A 13,890-nucleotide genomic window follows, 5' to 3' on the forward strand; every position below is an offset into this window, starting at 1 on the left:
TATAGACCGTTTTGGCTATTTACTTGAACTTGATCCATCTTTATGTCTCTACATAAACTTCAAATATTCATATAATAGCCATGGATCTTAATTTATTGGATTTATACTTTACAAATGCAATTTATAGATTCAATAACTTTATTGAAGAAATGTTGAATAACATCTTAGAATATGTTTAACTTTACAAAGAGTTTTAGAACACACAACCCAACAACAAATATGTGCGAATACAATTTAGAAGGAGAAACATAACTTTTCTATATGCATTTCTCATAGAAAATAATAGATATATTATATAAATACCATATATTATTCTTATTATCAATCTTTCTAGATGATATATATTATAACGTATATCTTCCAAATTTACTAAACTTCTCTTTGATTTACAAGAGAATAAAGTATGTCAATTGTCAATTTTGCTCATCTGGTAAAATGTTATTTTCTATTCCAAAATCTCTAATCAAGCCTACAGAACTTAATTGATATTTGATTTTCTGCTCCAAGCATTTTGAATTTTGGAAAACATAAGTATAATATGCATAGATGTACTATATGCAAAATATAAATATTATTTATTCTTATTCTCTTTTAGAGATTTAAAAGAAATCCAAATATCTCATATACAAGTGGGTCAAAAACAATACTCATCTCTTAAGGAGATTCTAAGAAATTTGTAATATCCAAATAATATTATATTTAGGGTTTAAAAAGATAAGTCATAATCTATTCAAGAGAGTCAAATAAATTCTCAAAGTTTACTTCCACTCATCATTTTTTCATTAATAAGGATTTTAATTTTTTAAAGAGATTGTTATTGTACAACAGTTACAAGATTATTGTCTATTTTGCATCACATTTAGAAAATGAAATTTTCCTTCAAAACATTATATATTTGTGGTTTTAATAGAATAATTACTTCTTCCTTTATTACCATGATTCCGACCCCAATGATTAAATATTAGAACATTCAATTCAGGGAATGATATTATATTATTTGGTCAACCTTCATTATTTTTCATAGAAACATTTGCTCGCATGTTTTTTTCAACCTCAAAAGATATTAGATAAATATTCATCACAATGTTTCAAACTTTCTTTCTCAAACTGCTAATACAAGAGCACGACATGTTTGATATATGTTTATTAGTTTATAAGCATTTATTAATTTAAAATATGTGCAACTGTAGGTGCAAGACAAAAACAATGAGCACTAATTGATTTAAGCAACTTCAGGTGTATTAAATCAAATTTAGCTTTAGAAAGAGTAATTAGCTATTACGTGTAGCTTTCAAAGTTTGCCATAAAGGAATTCAATCAATTATATATATATATATATTATCACTATACATAAATTTCAAAAGTTCACAAGTTTATCCATATGAGAATAATTTAAACATTCAACAATCAAACAAATTTCAATTCTAGCATAACAAATAAAAATTGACTAATTCAACTCTCAGATTAGTTCCCAGGCAGATGTGTTCTCTTACCGTTGGCTTAAATACCTCAACCTAACCAGAACAATCATTGGACAAAGTTCTCTTAGTCAATTTTTATTTCTAATTCATTAATCTTTTAATTATGAGTTAATTTTTAAGTGAATTATTAATATTATTAAAATGAATTTACTTTAAGAAATAATCTTTAATATTTTAAACTTTAAACATTTCAAATTAAAATTAAAGATAATCATATTTGAAAAATAAAAGATAATATTATCGTAAGATAATTTTAACATATAAAAGTTAATATTAATATGAAAGAATCTTAACTTTATTTAAAAGAAACTCGATCTTATTAAGAAATATGCAATCCAATTAAGGAAACAAATATCCTAACTTAATTTTTCTTAAATAACAATTATATTACAAGATATAAAAACTATAAACTAATTAGAGAAATATCTCAAACAAATCTTTCAAATATGAGAAAATTAAGATGCATGATTTGCAATCTATGATAGATTTTTCATACATTACACTAAAAAAAATTGATGCATGAATATTTATAACCTTGGTTGCAGCATCTATGATATCATAAATAGGATAACAAAAAAAAAGAGGAATCTACCTTCTAGCAAATGAATAAGTTATACACGTTGAATATTACCCCAACAAAATCATCGATAAAATATTGATATGCACTTCATCAATAAAACTATGACATCAAATGCCTAACAAAGGCTATAAAAATGCCTATTGGAGTATTTATTAAAAATCAAATTGAATTCGAAAAGACGGAAATTGAAAATACGATGAGAACACCTACAATTATATGTATATAAACAATTGGTAAAATAACAACTTGAATTGAGGATAGAATTTAGTATACTTCGGAATGCATCGTGTGCATGTGATAAAGACTAGAGAGAGATTTGCACAATAACTCACAAATTTTGGTTAAATCTCTGACTCACAAGATTACATCTCCTTGAATTTCCTAACTCAATTGCAAAACAAGCAACCAAAGCTTAATTATAATCTCAAAGTGGAAAGGAGGCTAAAAAACTCATAAGTACTTTGAGACACGAGTTGGCTCATGCCTAAGGATTTTAATTTCGATGCTCACATAATACTTATATCAAGTTTACAATTTGATCTTGTTGGGTGAAAATTTTATTTTATTTTCAAAAAAGAAAAACAAAAGGGAACCAACCTTTGGTTAAGAATCCCACATTGATAAATTTTGAAAGGCGAGTCTTCTTTTTGTACTCCAACCTTAGGCTATGGGGTTGGGCCCCAAATGGTATCCATGTTTTGGAGGGAGTGAGGAGATATTGGAATGCTACATTGCTGACTGCACTAGGCCTGACAAGAAAACCCAAAACCTAGGATTACATTATCAAGTGACTATATTTTTAATATAGCAAGTGGAACTATCTCTTGGAAGTCACTGCAACAATCACAAAAGTTCAGAACCATTATTATAACGGAAAGAGACAACAAATACGTCGTAAGCACTATACCATTAGAGAGTTTCTCACTACTGGTACAGTTAGAGTGGATCATATACGAACTAATGAAAATTTAGAGAGCAGGTTTTCAGAACCTCAGTAGAATGGAGATCCCAAGAAACAAGTTCAATGGGTAATAACTGATTAGAAGTGATATATAGTGAATCATGCTAAAACAAACATAGAGTTCCACTCCTATGTCTTAGAGTCCGAGCATGATATCCTGAAGCGTAAGAGAGGTTGAACTCAGCTCTTAATGAGATCTATACTTGATGACAAATGGGGTACCTAGCTATAAGAGTACTTTTGATAGACTCACCTATGTGAATATGGAAGTGGGGATCGTTTCCTATGGAGCTTTTTAGACAAACTCTCTAGAGCGTTCACTAAACCGAGATACACGTGCTAGGCCTTAAAGCACGGGCTTTCAAACTACACCCTAATGACACTGTGTGTGAGATGTTGTTAGAGATGGAGTTCAAAATCAAGGGTTATTCTAGTATATTCTAAATCATCTACACTATGTAAAGGTTCAAGTCGTAAGACACCTTTGCTTATGCACAGTGTTGTATAGACTGAAACTACTCAATGAAAATTTTGTTTTTTCTTATGTTTAAATTATCAAGTGGGGGATTGTTAGGTGAAATTTTAATTTTGTTTTTAAAAATAAAAATAAAAGGGAACCAAACTTTGGTTGAGAATCCCACATTAATAAATTTTGAAAGGGGAGTTTCTTTTTTCTACTCCAACCTTGGGTTATGGGTTTGGGCCCCAAGGAGTACCCATGTTTTAGAGAGACTGAGGAGATAGACCAATGTGTGTTCGGTGGACGTCCCACATGCGTGTCGTCGCCGTCCGTCCGATTGGATGAGCGGGCGTGGGGAGGCACGCGCGTGTGTGATTATTTTTTCAAGAAAAATATAATTTTTTCATTATTTTTTATTTATTAAAAAAATTTAGTCGTTGGTCTTCGACACGTATCGGTCTTCCGTTTGCGCTGATCACATCGCACACGTTCTGTGGCTGGGAGCGTTTCCCTCCTTAGCAGCTTTGCACTGTAGTTGGGTTCCCAACCTTATAAAAGGCGCAATTGTTCAGTGTTTGAGAGTAGATCATTTTTCATTCTCTCAATCTCGCTCTCAATCACTCCCTCTCCTTTGTTTTTTCTGTTTTTCGAGCAATCCAATCTGAAAGTGTGTGTTCTGATCGGTAACGGTGCATTTCCGATCGAGTTTTCCTTTTTGGGTTGTTTTATCTTGGGGAAGACGTGGTAGTATTCCTGACCTGCTTGCACACTTGGGCAGAGCCGCGAAACGTCTTAAAGAGAGCAAGCTCCGTGACTCAGTCTATAACGAGCCTTTGTTTTACAGGTTCCCTTCTTTGCCCAACCGTCAGTTCCTGACCGTTTTCTATTGTCATGTTCATCGTCTGAGGGTGTTGCCATTTCCAATACATCTAATCAAATCTAAAATCTAATATCAAATATATCGTAACAATCAATTCACAAACACATTAGGGGGTGTTTAGTGCATGATAAAAGTAGAGAGTTTAGTTAAATTGAGTTGGTATTTATTATCTGAAGAGTTAAACTATCTGAAGATTTAAATTGTCTGTGTTTGTTGTGCAAAATTGAATAGAGTCTGAAAGTTTTTGTTTGGGTGCAGAATTGAGTTGAGTTGGGGTATCTGATGCAACTTTTGTAAATGATATTGTTTTTTTTTTACTATTTTTTTTTTTGCTTTGTTATTGTTGATTAATTTTCAACTATACACCTATTTTCTCGACTATTTTATGACATAAACTAGAAAATCTCAATTTTGTTTCTCAATTTTTAAAACATAACAGATTCTTTTCAACGTATTCTTTTCAAAAAACTGTAAAAATTATAATCATATTGTTGCTCAATTACTTATGAATAGGTATATTGTATGTATGTATATTGAATCTTACTAACTTAGCATTATTATTTAACATATTGTACACATAAACATTGAATAACTGAATAACTTAACAGTTTATGTTTATATAATATGGATCGTATATGTGGAACTGAAATTGCACATAGAATAATTACCTTCTATTTAATAATAATGGTGAGAATGTGATAGCGTAGTACAGTTATATTGTTCTGAACATCACAAAAATTATATCAAACGACCGAACATGTGGTCGTTCTAAAAATAAATTCACATAATATATGTTTTCGGGTTGAAATATTAGGTGGTAAGTCTAGTGGGTTTGAGCAAGTAGTGTGTGCAATATTGTAGTTATTTCTCTTCTGGTACAATGAGGAAGAGGTTTGTCTTTTGTATGTCTATGCCAATTATATCAATTAGGTCACAAGTCAGCCCTTCAATACTAAATATGGCCTGAACTACCTTCTTCCGACATCCAAATTCCATCTCATAGTTCTTGGTTTGTCACTCAACAAGTTTGCCCATGTGTGTTGACTGCATATCAACTGCTGATCGCATGATGTCGATCATTTTGTTCTAGAATGCCAATTATTTCCTCTTACTTTCTTTGGATGGCTCTACTGATACGCTTCCTCTGTCGGTGGAAATATATGGTACATTTGCTCTCCTCGTGGACATATCCACCTGATCTTCTTCCATTGTATCCTCAGCCAGTTGGGTTTGTTCATTATTTGGGGTAGGATATTCTTGTGATCCTAGTCGAATCTCGTTCTCCATTTCCTGGAACAAATTTGACGCCACCATTGAGGGGCTCGCAAGACTATCTGGTTGCCCTGTCCTTCCCAAATACACTTGATAGTTCATCATACTTGGGAAATGACTTGTTCCACAATCCCTTCGCGTTAGGATGACTCTACATTGGTATATGGAAGCAATATTAGAAATTATACAAAAACAGGTATGGTGTACATTGTTCATTATTTTAGGAAACTTACTCGAACCCAAACGTCGAAGAACTCCCTGTCCACTTGAACACACTTGAACTCCCCGTTCCATCCAAATCCTGATTGATTTAACATCTTTATTACTGTTGAATATTGTGTCTTCAAACTTATAACCTTGCATTCGATGGTATTCTGGTTTAGGGCCACACCTTGGAAACTTCTCCTCCATCATTCACTCCAAGTGTTGTAAATTTCCCGGTCGAAAGGTTCCATTGTTGGACTTCCAATCGGACTCCACCATAAAGATTAGGGCATTCACCAATTCGGCATCCTCTGCTTTTGTCCATGTGTTTCGATCTTTTTCCACCATCTTCCATTCTGATTCATGCACGTGTATGTCATAAAGATACTACTCAAGATTAAATAGCTTCGTGCAACATTTAAAAAAAAAACCATGAAGTCAAATAATCGAATTAAAAATGTTCATGACATAAATGAAGTATGGGAATATTGTTCAACAAGTAGATAAGATGTTCAAATATGTTTTAGTTTAGAAACACATGATCTTTGCCATTGGAAAAACATTTCTGTTGCCAAATCATCTCTAAATTGGGTCCATTTGTCTAATGTCTCAATAAATTTAATATTCTCCCCCTTCGTAACAGTAGAAGCAGAATTCTCATTCAGCGACTCATCAAGTAAAGCACCGATCACCATCTCCCTTGTGATGAAGTTGTGAATCAAGCAACACACAGTTATCGTTTGACATTGGACTTATACCAGATAGAAGGATTTGCCTCTAAGAATTGCCCATCGCCCCTTCAATAGTCTAAATGCCCGCTCGATAACATTTCTTGCTAACGAATGCTTCATGTTGAAAAATTTTCTTGATGTTGTCAGTGCGTTGCCCACGCCATGCCAGTCTGAGAGATGGTAGCATTGCCCTCTATACGGAGCCAAAAATCCTCCAGCATTAGAGTAGCCAGCATCACACAAGCATTGGTATCTTGTACCTTTTTTGGGATTGTAATACATGTCTATTGATGGAGTAACTCAAGATTTCTTATGTACACAAGTGATTGTTATACCCTTTTGTTCGTGATTTCGTGATGTGTGCTAGGAGTGTATTATGAGTGGAAATGGAAGATAAGATTGATGTGAATGAAGATGAATGGTGAATCTTCTCTAGGTGAGAAGAATAGATGATGCATTACACTCACTAGATGATGTGTACAAGCTTTACCTGAGCTAGGTCTAAGTATAAATCTAATTCAGGTTCCTGGTAAGTCCAGGGTTGAACACAAGGATTTAGGTTAGACTAACGCAAGTCTTGCATTGCACTAATGTAGAAGGGTTCTAAATAAGTGCTGAAAAAGTTATCTACACTATTTTAATACATGTGTACAAGAAGAAACAGGAGTTCAAGTGAAATATAGGGTTCAATGAAGGAATGGTGCTAAGTGATAAATGAATGTGTTGATCCAAGTAAGATGAACACGAAAGAGTGTGGGTGGGAGATGGAAAATGTGTGTTTACAATCAAATGTATGTCAATGCATTGGGTTTCTGTCTATCTAATCATTTAACATTTCTCAATGCAAATGCCACATGTTCTTATCTCTAGGGTGCATGTGTTGAATACAGAAAACAGTGAACCACAAGTATCTTTATCTAAAGCTACTGTGCATTCTGACTTGATGTGTTCTAGCTATCCTATTCTCTCGAATGGTTTAGCTGAGATAACTTCAACCAAATGATCAGAATGATTAAAACTTTTAGAATTTTAGCATGCACAAAGTCACAAACACATTTAACACGATAGATTGTAAGCAGAGGTAAGTGTGAATGGATTAAATGCACGATTTTATAAAAATTGAAATTTTCTTTACAATAACACACTTAATCGCATGAATGATGAATAGAAACAAAGAAAAGAAAAGAGTCAAGTAGCAGAGATCAATTTCTTGTCCTCTTTGGCTTGATTTTAATGTATGTATAACTAACTTGTTAAAGAAATGAAGAAAAGTTCTCTTTCGAACTTGGTTCTCTTCAATTCTCCTTGATCAACAACGGTAATGTTTCTTTTCCTCATGTGATCTTCTTGCAGTAGCAAAACTACTCCATTCTAAGCTCTAAGATGCTTTCTCTATGTTACACTATGTTGTATTTTCTGGTTGCAAGTCTTCTATTTATAGGTGTTTTTTCTCAGCAACTTGTGATATGACAACATTAATTTCCATATCTTGGTCAGCCGCCTGCCATTTCAGTTGCTTTTCAAACGTTGAAATTAAGATACCCATACTTGCAAGTGGTGATTTGACAGGAACAACTTGGACCAATGAATTTACTATGTGTTGGAATTCTTCAGACGCATGCCTTTGCTTTAGTTGCACCTATGACACTTAGTGAAATTTATTGAAATCCTACGATGAGATACGTTAGTGACGAAATTTTATAAAAAATAATGTTTTTGTAAAGGTTAGTTATGTTCGAAGGATTCCATGCGTTTTTCTTTAAGAAAGATGAGATTTATCATTAAGAATCCGGATTGTTCCAACTTTCGAGAGACAATAACTTGTATTTCTACAAGTTATCACCTTTGGAACCCTCAGTGCGGTCACGCAACTACGTCCCGTAGGACCCTAGAGTCGGCGGTCGAGCCCTCCTATCCTGGCATAATAGAGATGAATTCTCCATTTTGGTCATAGACTACAAGAACATTTGTGGCGATTTCCCCCTTCCTCGTCCTATATCGTGATCGATCTACGACACTGACATTCACTTTCATGTATGTGCTGTCCAATGCACCCAGGCAATTCTGTTGAAATTGTTTGATCATGATAATTCGAGAAGATGTCAGCAGAATTTATTTCGGATGCATTAATAGAATGGTACTAAAACTTTTTTCTACTTTAAACCATTTCCATCATCCATCAGTACATGCGCTTGTAACCAGCTCGGGGGTTTTCAACAAGACTATGTGTAGCTATATTATTTCTCTGAGAACTGCATTGAAGTATCTCGAAACCGTCTTGCCAGATCTTGAAAAATGTGTGTGTGCTACTCTATTTTTCACATTGTGAGCAAGAATGTGTAGGAACATTGCCACCATCTCTTCAATACCAACACATCTACCTGGCTCCAAACATCTCGTCATTCTAATCATGTTGTACAAAATCATAAATGTTGTTCCGTTCGAGTACTCTTGCGACACGCCAAGTCACTCTTGTAAATGAGGCGAAAGAATGTCAATTGCCGAATGTAGTGTCTAACGTTCGCTGGTTGTTGTTTTATCCTTCTCTTATTGTTAAGCAACATTGCCAATGTCAAGAATAATTTTCTTTGAGACTCTGTAATACTTGTCATGATTTTAAATAGCTCCTAAACAGTCTTCATCTTACTAGGGTAAAGGGGAAGTATGTCAACCCTGAAAGTATGAATTATGCTTATAATTAGTGAACTTGGGTTTAGTTACTAAATGAAAAGTTGTGACAACCGAGTACATCACTCATATCCTACTATCTCGAGCCAAGTATACATTACGATCATCCCAAAAATGAAGCCGATTACAATTGCAATAGTTGTACTACATTGTCCTACGTCCTAGTTATTAACTTGTCCAATGTGTGTTGTACTGTAAGACCTATACATGTGCTCTACTTCATCAAATGTTTCATACGACTTGTATAATTCCCACTTGTACTCATTGACTTGTCTATGACATTCGTGCCAGGATAAGTAGATCTCTGGGTTATGATCAATGAAAACGACATAGAATTTGTGTTTTCCCATCTACCTATACTTTCAAAATAGGGGTAGTCAATACCAGTGATCAACATTGAAGTGAATAGTTTTTTGGGGAGTTAGGATGCAGAGGTTCTAATGGTTATGGTATAAGGGTTCTCACGTAACACTTTACTACCTATAAAAAACTAAATTGTGCAACCAAATATTCTAGTTGACAAATTATAAATGTATCTATGTAATAGTGAAACAAATCTGCATAAGTATTATAATAGTTGAGATATTTGGATTTGTCTAAAATTTATTATAATAGTTGAGAACACATTAACCTACAATTTAAGCATAATCTAAAGTTGGTTTGTAAGGGTAGTTTCAGGGCTTACTTAATAACATTACCTAGAACAACTCTATGTAATTAATATAGTAAATATCACCTAAAGATGTATGTGTGTGTGTATATATATACATATATTAAAACAAGACACTATTTTCATATTATAAAACAATTTAGACTATTGTTTTAGTTAAAATTAGAGGGTTAAAATTTTGGAAAAAGTTATAGAGTGGAAAAAAAATATACGAAAATACCAAAGTACCCAAAATTAATTCTAGGAAGACCCTTGTCATCTCACACCCAAAGAATAAAAAATAATAAAATTTGATTTTTAAAAGCAGTTTTTTTTTTCCTCATATTAGAAATTAATGATTGAAAATTTGAAAATTTGATTCTCGTTAAAAGCAAGTTCGATACTTGTTATAGAGCAATTTTAAGACCTTTTTCATCTTATTCCTATGTTTTTTATGTTGAAAAAGTACTTTTGTTACTATACTTATTCCTATTGGGTTCTATGTCCTAAAACTCGCAGTTTGTAATGTTAAACATATTCTATTATCAATAAATATGTTATTGATGTTTATTCAATAAAACTGTTATTGAATATGTGAATTACACTTGTAAAGTCTAAATCCAAGAAGCTAAAGATCCATGGCTATTATATGAATACATGAGCTTTATGTGGAGACATAAGAGTGGATCAAGTTCAGTAAATAGCCAAAATGGTCTATAGTATACGAATAAGACTAGGTACCTTATTATGGTAACACTATTGGATGCGGCTCACTCTGTAGTTGTTACAATTTGTTGTAAAGTGCTACAAATGAAGTGATCCTGATTCGTTCATGTATTGACATGAGAAGTTGGGGCGTCCTATCCAATGAGTTTGCATAAGATCAAACCAAGAATTAAGTCACTCTTATTTTATAACGTTGTTTACTGTTTAAGACTGACTTTTTCAAAGCGATGACCTAGGTAACTTGACCTTAATCCCGAGCTAAGTATGAACTTTTGTTTATTCAAGATTATCCTTAGATTTTCATGGGTGAGGGTTGGCTTAACAGCTCTAGCTTAATAAGCCTCCCATTTCAGAGGTAAGACCAGGTAGATAGCTGGGGACATAGGGTGCAAGACGGAATTCACTCATACCCGCTTTTAGGGATAGTAGAGAGGTTGTTCCCTTAAGTGCTGACTCTGAGTCTTGAACAAGGGGTTTCACCCTCTCATTGGCTCGAGATGGACTCGGTTTAATGATTGGATCACAAACCAATTATTCATTAAAGGATTAGTAGAACTTAAGGAACGAGATGTAATCTCAGGGCTAAAATAATTTCTTACACAGCCGTTATTACGAACAACCTGTGAAGGGTTAACTTAATCAGGGTTATATTGAGTGGATATAATATATCTACAGTGAGGGGAGTGCAACTACTAGGCTTTAGTGGAGTGACTCGGTAGTTAATAAATGATGGTTAATTAGGTTAAAGAGTTTAGCCGGTTAATTACGGATCGTTGGATCCCATGATCTGTAGGTCCATGAGGACCCTTTACTAGCTCATATTAGACTAAACCTTATAACAGTGTGACGAACAAATTTAAAGTGTTCAAATTCGATTTTTGGAGCAAAGCATTAAATATATACGATATATTTAACCTAATGTTTAATTGTGAATTAAACATAAAGAGAGAGAAAATAGGAGATATTTAAATAAGATTTAAATATCAAGATTATGAATAGAAATTCATATTGATTGAGATTTTTGTTGGATTCGATATTAAATTGAATTAATTAAAATTTTTAATTAATTATTTAATATTAATTTAATTTTAAAATGATTATTAATATTAATTTTGAAATTAAATAAAATTGGTCAAAATTGCATTAAAAGTCAAATTGTTGACTAGGTAAAAAATGCATTGGAAGTCAAATTGTTGACTTTTGACTTTTGAAAGTCAAAAAGTCAAATTTGATGACTTTGAACTTTGAGAGTCAAATTTTGATCAAGTTAGTGGAAAAATCCAACATTTGTGAGTGAGAAATGCCAACATTTGCATGGTTAAGTGTTGTCTTCATTTGAAGACACTTGTTCTACTAAATTCCACTTTGAGTTAGTAGATTTTTTAGTGTCAAATTCTCATTAAACACAAAGTTGTATGTTTTCATGTAATGGTATTTAAAATGGAGTGTTTATTGTTTTTGAAGAACTCTTGGCCATAGTGGAATTAGATGAAATTATGTGATAATCTCATTGCAATTTTCTCTCAAAGTTTTAGTTTTTTCCTCTCCAAATTAGTCACTCGTTGGATCCCATCATCCCGTTTTAAGGCTGGAGAATAGTTAGGAAGACTCTCGTGGTGATCTACGAACCGTTCGTGAGGAGATTGAAGCTAATTTAGAGAAGATTCAAAGACTACAAAGGTTATATTCTTTCCCCTCCTCTCTTTATTGTTTTATTGCATGCATGCTTATCTTTGTAATTAATCTAATTAGAGTACTTTAGATCCGTTTTTCTTCCGCTACGCATGTGTTCGTTCCATCAATTCCTATGCTTATATTTTCTTTGCCGTGGAATTTATGCCATATTAGAAAATATTACACGTAACTATACTTTAGAATTGGTCATCATTCATTCATATTTTTTTGTATTTACAGATATTTTAATGAAGATTAATTTTATTTATTTACAACTATTATTTATATAAATAAAAATAATTTTTTATTCTATATAGATTTGAAGTGTACTTTTTAATTAGATAAAATAAAATGAATATAGAATGCACCAAATTAAAATTATAAATAGAATTCTAAATCAAAAATTAAAGATTGAAAATTAAAACAAATCTCAAAATATCTGCAAAAAACAAAGTCCACAACTAAACAATCTTCAACAAGTTTAACATACAAGTGAAAAATACAAAACCATAGTACATTACAACTAAACAGTCTTCAACAAGTTCAACAAATAATAGACTATAATGAAGATCATTTCGAACGTCGAACTAGTTACGAAAGGTATGTTCGATTAGTTTGGACTCTACACGGGAGAAAAAGAAGTATAGTTAGACTATAGGGTATATCAATACAATTGAAGTAGAAACAAAATATAATAAATCATACCTTTGATTATGTTCGAAGTGAATGAATGTCGAGACAGTCCACAACTAGGAGGTAGAAAAATCGGTTCAGGGCCTAACAAAAACATAAAAATGTTAGTGAAAAATCTTACTTTGATTATAATAAAAAAAAAAAAAAAAAAGGAAACATACCTTATATGGATGAATAAGTTGAAATTAGATGTGAAAGAAGGAAACAAAATATATTGCAACAGCCAAACAACACATATGAGAATGTAAAATGGTTTAAGAAAAAAATTGAAATAACAATGATAGTGCAGGGATGTATCAATATAGCTTATCGGAGAAGGATGTGGAGAAGTCTTAAAGAATATGAGGAGGGATTAGTATACAATAAGGATGGTTGGTGAAGAAAGTTAGGTACATTTAAGTGCACCTAACCTCAATAAGTTGAAACAGTACACCGATAATAAAGAGAGTCAACTCATAAATAAATAAATTAAGTAATGGTTAGGTCAATATTAATTAAGTGGTTGAGCTGAAAATGGACAAAAATACAACATAATATCTCACACATGAATGGACATAATAATAAAGATTAGAAGGCCTCAGGATTTGATATAGCTATTTCATTGGAACAAATCTAACTCCAAGCAAAGAAAATAAACAGTTTCAACACTTGTAAAACTGAAGTAAAATTTAAATGTACGAAAATTGAATTTAGTTGAATACTAAAAACAATTTCAATGGAATAAAGAAAAAAAATCCATTCATCAGATGTAGAACACAAAACAGATTGAATATGTATGGAGGGAGAAATTACAAAGCAGTCCATAAAAACATAAGAAAAAACAAAGATGCATTCCTTCTTTAATCTAAATATCAAAATGAAATAAAATTAAATTAGAAATCATACTCAAAT

The sequence above is a fragment of the Benincasa hispida genome, chromosome 9 (genome assembly GCF_009727055.1).
Source record: "Benincasa hispida cultivar B227 chromosome 9, ASM972705v1, whole genome shotgun sequence".
Classification (NCBI taxonomy): Eukaryota; Viridiplantae; Streptophyta; class Magnoliopsida; order Cucurbitales; family Cucurbitaceae; genus Benincasa; species Benincasa hispida.